Source organism: Lepidothrix coronata, unplaced genomic scaffold (genome assembly GCF_001604755.1).
Source record: "Lepidothrix coronata isolate B3197 unplaced genomic scaffold, Lepidothrix_coronata-1.0 Scaffold12, whole genome shotgun sequence".
NCBI classification, from domain to species: Eukaryota; Metazoa; Chordata; class Aves; order Passeriformes; family Pipridae; genus Lepidothrix; species Lepidothrix coronata.
In genome coordinates, this window is record NW_016690192.1 from 9,814,244 (window position 1) to 9,823,036 (window position 8,793).

An 8,793-nucleotide genomic window follows, 5' to 3' on the forward strand; every position below is an offset into this window, starting at 1 on the left:
GGTGCTTCAAAAAGGGGGAAAAAAAGAAACTTTAGTTTAACGTTGGCCGTTTGTCCCGTTGATGGCCATATTTTTCACAGACTATTGTTTACAAAGCAGATATCATGGGGAAATCCATGCAGTGCTATATGTCCCAGGCTTCTGCACCACCCTTACTCTAGGTCCATGATACAGATAGCTGAAGGGATGTTGTTAAGATAGTGTTGATTCATCCTCAGATGAGGAAATAAACACTCTTACCCTGTTAAGTTTACCAGATCAGCAGAGATAGTAAAGAATAGAGGAGGTTTTAAATCTTGTCTGCCCCAACTGGCCCTGATATTTCATCTCTTGCAAGACACCTGATATGTGTGACTCCTGTTGGTAAAACAGAATCTTATAAGCATGTGAGTTAACAGGATCCACTGCAGTTTAACTAACACAGCAAAGACAGTAGTGTTTGTTCTATTAGTTACAATTCTGTAGCATCTGGTGCATCAGTTTTGGTCTAAATTTCAACTGAAGTAATATGAAAAACATACAAGAGGTCCAACTTTTGCAACAAAGTCTGCTGTAAAATGGACCATTATGAAAATTCAAGTTGCTACCTATGCTCAGTAGCAATTTTTCAAGTTCTTCCCTCCAAAATGACAATTTAGCTTTTTTTAATGTAATGACATGTTATGTTTTGAGCAGAAAAGCCTCAGTTTGCATATCAGTCAGAAGGTCTCGAAGGAGGCCTGTTTCAACAGCGTTAGAGAAACCAGGTGAGCAGTCCAACCTTCCCACACTTTGAGCAGTGTGAAGGGCCAAAACTTTGTTTCAAAAATACTTAGCTTAAAAGAATTTTACAAGTTCTGGCACAGCAGGGAAAACAGGAACACTGAGCCTAATGGTTAAATACGTTGCCTTGTGAATGCAGCATTCAACAGTTTTCATAAAATTAAACTGGTCCTGAACCCCAGGATTCAGCTGAAGCAGTAAATTTAGGTGTGGTGAGGTATTTGCTTTTTCAGGTTTATCTTTCATATTTAGAAGTGATATTTATTTATATATTTAAAAAGTAATTTTGCTAGCACCTGGATTAAATTTTCTGGACTATTTTAAGTACCCCAAGTATCTCATGCTGACTTTCGGTTTAGAAGCATCTCACTCATTTTGTAAGTGCACAGTAATGCCTCCTCAATTTTTGATAAAAGTCTTACATGGCTGGTCTAACTGCTTAACACGTTCTCCTTCATTAGAATTAAGAATTAATGCATTTTTAGGCTAATTTCTTTTCATATAATCTGGCTCCATCTTTTTTGTGAAGTAGGAATGGTGGTCAGGAGTTTCTACACTTCAAAATAGTTTGTTGAGGCAGTTCAATTGAAGAGGAGAAAATCACTTGGCAGAACTTGGATGCCCAAGCACACTATTAGCAGTCCATGGAAAATCAGCTGACTTTATCTCTGTTTTGTCCATCAGAGTTTTCTACCCTAAGCTGCAGTAGATAAGACTCTAATAAACCTGTATCTTGGTCAAATCAAAATTTAAATCAGCTTTCCCTTGGGATATAGCCAGTGGTATTATACATATTATTATATATAGCCAAAGTGGTATTATACAAGTCATAAAAATAAAACCTTACACGTGGCAGTTCCAAAAGACACATATGTGTTGTAATTTCCTTTTTATATAGATTTAGGGCCCCAAAGATTTTTTTTTTTTTCAAAAGGAGAAGACATTTAATTACTGATGGGACATATAAGTCTTTGTCACAGACTTGTTTACCAACAAGAAATAGACAAAAGCCTATTTTTCTGATCACAAAAGCAACTGGACAGCAGATGAAAGAGTCTCTTTGCTCACAATTCCTCTTCTTAGTCTCTTTCTCAATTCCTTTTCTCCCCCAGAACTGCTATGCCTTTCAAGTCCTGCTTTTCAAGCAAAAGCACAGAAAGACATGCTGATGTCTGCAGCAGTTCAGTGTCCAGTCGTGTACTCATGCGTGCAATAGATGAGAGAGGACACCCACACACCTCTTAGTCATGGATAACTTGGAGTCTCTCAGTGGGAGGGACCATCCTTACCCCCAGCCCATATTGCCACGCTGCCACTTCACAGTCTGCTGTATTGTGGCTGCAAGCCCTGTCCAAGAAATAGAGGCATAATTTTGTCTTTTGCAAATCTTTATTAAAGAGATGTTCTAAGAAATTAGTGAGCCATCTTCAACAGAATCTATTGTAACACAGATGAAGAAATACAGCACAAATATCTTGCAGGCCTGACTTTGTTCCTAAAGGCTGAGTCCAGCCAATATCTGGATCGGAGAAGAGGATGTGGCTATCTGACTGCTCCCTCACTGTGTGACTAACACTGGATTGCACAAGGAGAGTCTGAGAAGCTGGAAATACTTCAGTGAGAACTTCCTATATTACTCACAGTATGGAGCATTAAACAAATGCATAAGACTTTTCAGTCATTTGGGGTGAGCCGTGTGACTCATGTCTAACTACATTTTTTTACGATTAACCATTCCAAATATGTGCCAAGGAACTCCCCATAACAGGCTGTGCTGTAAGCATTTATTTTGAATCTCATTCAAAAAAAATAATGAGTTTTTCCTTTTTTTGCCTGCTAGGCTGCACTGTAACAACTTGCTTATCAGATAATAGCTACTGTATATGCTTGGCACTATTTTAAAAAAGACATCATAGGAAATTAATGTGATACTGGAGTTCAGATTATACTAGTTTTATTGCCTCTAAAGATCTAATCTTAGCGGGTGCTGAGAGCACTCCAATTTTAAATGACCTCATACATTTTGTATATCTCAAAGAAAATGGAATATAACTGCAGAGTGAAGCAGGTATTGGATAACTAGCATTTCTTAGCAATACTCATAAACATATTAATATTCATTTATTTGGATATTGTTCAAACTGCCAATGCTGATTTTAAATTGCATCTATGTATCTTTGACTTTGTAAAATTATACATTTTTATGTTGTGAAGGTTTGTGGACAAAATTAGCTTTTTTCTCCCTGTGGAATCAAGCCATTAATAACGAAAGAGGGTATGACAATGGAAGTATTTTCTGGCAGATTCCAGAGATGCCTTCCTTGTATTTGAATTTGGGTAGGGATATTTTGGTATAACAGAGCTTCGTCTTATTTTTCCATGTTCTCTAGAAAACAGGAGGCAAGGTTCTGCTTGAGATGTAGCAGAGATATTTCTTATTATGGGTTCTTCAAGTTTCCAGAAAGTGATTCTGTGCCATTTTTTCTGGCAGGGGCTACAAATAATACAGAAATGATGTTTACACTTTCTGGAGGGATACTGGGAATAAATTTTTCAGATAAGCCACTGGCCAACCTCAAAATACACATTAGGAAAGAAAACCGAAGAGAATGAGAGAAAAAGGTCCAGAACAAATGTGTGCTGAAAAACAAATAACTTGCCTTTGATCTTTTGATCTAACAGCTTCCACAAGGATCTGGGTCTGCAAGGTGCAGAGCAGATACTGCTTTTTTGTAACAGCATGTTAAATGGGAAAGAGCTGATACTGGTTGATCCCAAATTGGGTGTTTCAAAGGGATGCAGAAAGAAACCCCATAACCAAAAGGGTTTAAACTGATCCAGTTAGTTTAGGTAGCACCAAAATGGGGAGAACATCACACATAAATCAGATTGCAGTTCTGAGGCAGCAGCATCTTCTGGTAAAACATTAGCTGTGGACTATGATCAGCAATAAGGGGTAACTGGAAGGGGATGACCCTCTTGGGCTGTCAGCTGAAACCAGGGCTGCACGTCTGTGGCCTGGCAAGTAAAGCAACAGTGATTACATAAAACAACACAGCACGTAGTTCCCTACTGGAGGAATTCTGATTGCCAGCAAGCATAAAGTTGTCTCCAGACAAGTGCTGAATTGACTAGAAATCCAAGACTTTGCGAGACTGCTGGTGTAAAATTCTTTCACCTCTGTGCAAGGTGAGTGAAATGTAAAAAATAGGATACCCTAAGTGAAGAAAGGCCTAGGACGGTCGAGGGAAAACAGGATCTGCATAAGAATACACTAAAGTGTATTGCATATGTTTTCTGCAGAAAATTATGTGATGTAGAATTTCAACTGTTGGATTCTTAATTGCTTTTTTATGACTTGTAATTGCAATACTAGAACTGTACAGTGGAGTCAAAGCATTTGTGAACAATAGGAGTGAATGCGTTGGAATCCCAAAGCACTAATTTATTTTTTTTATTATTTGTTAGTAGCATTCTAGCAGACACACATCAATTTTTAGTAATGCAGTGTTAAGTGTCAAATGTGAGCTGATAATGCCTGTAGGGCTTCTAGAGCCAACAAGTATTTAATTTGTGTTGAAAGCTCTTGGAAGACAAATACTCATCTCCAGTTGCTCTGTGTCTACTTGGATTCCACCTTATAAGTTCTCTTGAAAACTCTCAAGCAGACTTTACAATTAGCCAGCAAGATCTAAGGATCACCAGGAGGCAGAATGCAATACCATCGAAATTAAGCAGAGAGGAATCCTTATTCTTCAGCATTTAAAAACCAGGCGATGACTGGAAACATCTTTCTTAAAAAAGCATTGCCTATGCCACATTATGCTGCTGGTTTTTGTTTCCCTCTTGTTGTTACTCAGGATGTCTCCTTGATCCTGACATTCTGGTTTCTTTATTCAAGCCTTTTATTTCCTCTCTAAAATTTTTGAAAATCTTTTTTTTCATGTGAAATATTTCTCATATGCTATTTTATAACTAGACCTTCTGTGTGCTTACCAGAGACTTTGTTTTGAACACAGATCAAGAACCACCTACTGCATAAGCACTTGCTTCCTGTCTTCTAATGAAGGTTTATTCCAGTTTACCTCAGTATGGCTTTCAGCACTCTTACCTGTTCTACCTTTCAACACAGAGTACCTCCTTGATCCAATCTTTTGACAGTTTTTCTGTGGAACAGAAAAACTCTGTCCCTCTGTCTGCCTTTTCAAAGCAAATTTTGCTGATGGCAAAAATACTGATTTAGGATTATATCTGTATTTTCAACTCCCCCTCTTCTATCTTCAGTTTATTCATCATCTTACTGTGTTTTGAAGTCCACCAAAAGTCTTTATTCAGCAGAGTATATGAACAGAATCTTTGTTCAGCAAAATGCTTAATTATATTTTTCAGTCGTGTTTGTGCAAGTGAATTAGGAGCATGTGTAGTACTGCACTGGGACCGGTTCCCATCCTTGTGAAGGGCAAGAATTAAGCACAACCATTATTACTAGCAGTTTGGAATAGATGGCCAGGTAGGAAGTGTAGCACTCAATTAAAATCCACTGTAGCACTATTCTTGGCTTCCATTAGAGTCACAAAAACTGCAGCCAATGTTTCTTTAAAAATATTGATCTTTTTTTCTGTGGTGTCCTATATATGCACTCTACAAAGAAATGCCTGCTGATCTGGGTAAAATCTGTTTCTACATATTGTTCTAATTTCATCTGTCATAAAGCTGTCAGGATTTTGGAGTGAATATGAAATGTCAGACCATAAGAATCTCAATTTTAGCATTACCTATGACTTTGAGATACTCCTGTCTTGATCAGAAACGAAATTGATATTTCTCTCCAGTTGATACTGGATTAAACTTTTATCCTACCATATTCATCTGATAAATTAATAAGACCTTTGCTAGTTTCGTACTGTCCAACGCACTCTGGGAGGAGCAGAGGTCTTGTCAGAGCTTGTGGCAGAGGATGTGTGCAGGTCCCTCCAGCGCAGAGCTGTGACGGCCCACAGAGCCGGCAGAGGGAAGTGTTGTTCTAAAATACCTATCCCTGAAGGGAGTGCCTTTGTTGGTAACTGCAAGCCACATTATTGCACCGGGAAATCAGTGATCTGGAGCATATGTAACATGTGATTTATAAACTCGCAGCAGAAGACAAAGAAGCTTAAGCACATGCCAAAAAGAGCGAGTGAGATAATGACGTGGATGTGCCAGGGATTGAAATTAAATTATACAGAGAACTATGAAGCTTACATGTTTTTTATTCTCTTTAGGAGAATAAATGGTAGCATGGAATTCTAGAGGTTAAAGAGTTGTGATCTGCTGGTTCATGCTTCAGCTGACTATGAAGCTGTAGCCTTTCATATCAAAAGACGGACTCTTGAGAAACAGACAGTCAGAAAAGCACTTGGTGATCACAAGGCAAGTTGTCATAGGGTGCTTTATTGACAGAACTGGCTCGGCTTCACACACTGCTGCCAGTGCAATTGCCAGTCAAGATGATGTTGCTCCTGCAACTCCAAGTACTGCTAGAGGGTTAAAAAACAAGTATAATGTCATATCTCTGATATTAAAACGAATTTTCAATAGAAAATATTTTAAAGTGAAATTTTTACTATATTGCCCTCTTTAACATACAGCTTTCCCTTTCTTACTACATGAGATTTCCCCAAACTGTGCAAGTGAAGGGGTTGAAGCACATGCCCTGGACACCCATTAGTCACACTGAGCATAACATTTGAAACTGGGGGGGGGGGGTATATATATATATGAATATGTATATATTCAATATATATAATTCAATATATATATATATTAAAAAAAAAGCTGGGTTTGTAGCATCTAAATATTAAGTTAAAAAAGATCAGGGGGTGGCAAGATGTGTGAAAGGAAACTCTCCCTGGATTGTCAAGCTGTTGCTTTTCAGTATCTTATAAATGGCTGTCAAAAACAAATAGAAAGTTTGTTAGAGCTTGAAGAACATTTTCCTGATAATACGGCTTGAGAAAGACTGGAAGAAATTCATCCTAAAGTAATTGGCACTAAGCTAACCCTAAAGAAGAACAAGATCTGTTAGGTATACAGTCAGGAGCTGCACTGCTAGAACAGCGTTGTTTTTGAGTAGGTGGTTAACAAAATATTTCCTTTGCTGAGGGATTGGTGGGGTGTGAATGATGAGTTGAGTCCTCTCCTTGTGCTTCCCCAGGAGCTACTCAGTGTCACGGTAGAGAAAATGCAAACCTATGTAATTGTGTTGCAATCTTTTGTTCAAGCAATTATGAACCTTATGATCATTAACTTCAGTGTTCTGGCTTAATTCAGTATTGTTATTTTTAGCACAAACAGTTCTTGGTTTTACAATTTAGTTAAACATTAATTTGTCTTCCTAGCATATTACTGACAAATAGAAAACATGGCAGGTTCTGGAGACAGACTTTTCATTTTTTTGTTAATAGAAAGCAAGATTATAGAATGAGATGTACTTTTATTTACTTTGATCACAAATAGAGGAAATAGTCTCAGCAAAATGCATTAAATAATTCCTCAGGGAACTACTAATAGAGCAGAAAATTTGTCTCCATGATGGAAATTGAGATACAGAGAGCTAAAAAGGAGGCAGGTCATGAGACAAAGGGGAATTGGTCTCCTGGGAAGAGGCTGGCCTGCTCTCTGCTGTTTACCAAACCTCACCAAAGACTCTTGAAAAGGTAATTGCAGACAATGCCACGATGCTGACATCTTTGTGGTGACAATAGTGGCTTCTCTGAGGTTACATTACTATCAAAGCACATCACCTTAAGTAGAAACTATCAGCCTAAAATAAATACATTCGCTGCTAGGCTACCACTGTGACTGCAAGCTAGGAAAACAAACGGCTTTTTTTTTTTCCAACACGTTTGCATTAGTATTTTTACATGTTTGGACTAACAAGTGAGCTTCACTTTTGTTTTAATTAGTTTCATTTTTGGCTCAACTGTAATACTTGTGCTTCCACAGAAGTATGCTATATTTTAATGGATCTTTTAAGTTGAAAGTAATACTAGTAGCTAAACATGTACTGAATACAATTTGAAAATTGTTAACTTTGGCAAAATTTAGTGTCTGTGCTGTTTAGAATGAGGGTGGGTTTTGTACAGCTGTGAAGAAAAGGATTTTGGTGTTTTTTGGAGAAAAAGCAATATTTTGAAAATAGTCCCTTTTTCCGTGAAATTGATGACTGGGCAAAGAATAAACATTACTATAGCAGGGCAAGTGTAAGGAGTATAATTAGAATGTATAACTGTAGAGTTTTGACTAGGTCCTTGCAGTGGAGTTAATAATAGTGAAAATATGTCAGGACAATTACTTGAGTGGATTGATCTGTTTGCACGACTAAGAGGAGGTAGACAGAGCCCATTCGTCCCAGTTCCTTGCAGAAATCTAGATAGGTATCAAAATTTTCTTTCAGTCTTTCATGCCTTTACCAGCAGAATCAGCCTCTTCGGACATCTGGAGGAGGGAGCTGCTCTGTGAGCTGGAGAAAGGGCAGGTGAAGTAGGAAAATCAAATGAATCTGTGATTGAGTTGGGGTTTTTTTTTAACATTGTGTTTATTTGTGCAATTTATTATATTTCTATCAGGTTTTCAGTGGAACTGAAGAGCCATAGAAGGGTCTCGCCGTACGGACTTCTGTCTGCTGGTGTCAGAAAGGGTGGTGGACACCAGGTGTCCCCGGCCCCAGTGGCGGGACTCCCAGCGCTGCAGGGCAGGTGCAGCGGTGCTGTCCCGGCGGGGTGTAGCTCGTACCGAATGGACCCGCGCCGTTACGCTCCCCAGCCCCGCCAGCCCCGCTTCCCACGGCCGGACCAGCCCCGCTCCTTCCGCCCGCACCCAGCTGAGGCCTCCGCGGGGATTAAATCGCCTCTCTGCAAGTGTAGCATTCTCTATTTTTATTTTCCAACGGCTGGCGGTAATTACTTTCTCACTTCCTCCACCTCCTCCCGCTCTCCAGCGGCTCGAGCTGTTTAAATGCCGGCACTTAAAGGGGGGGCGGCTGCTGCCTGC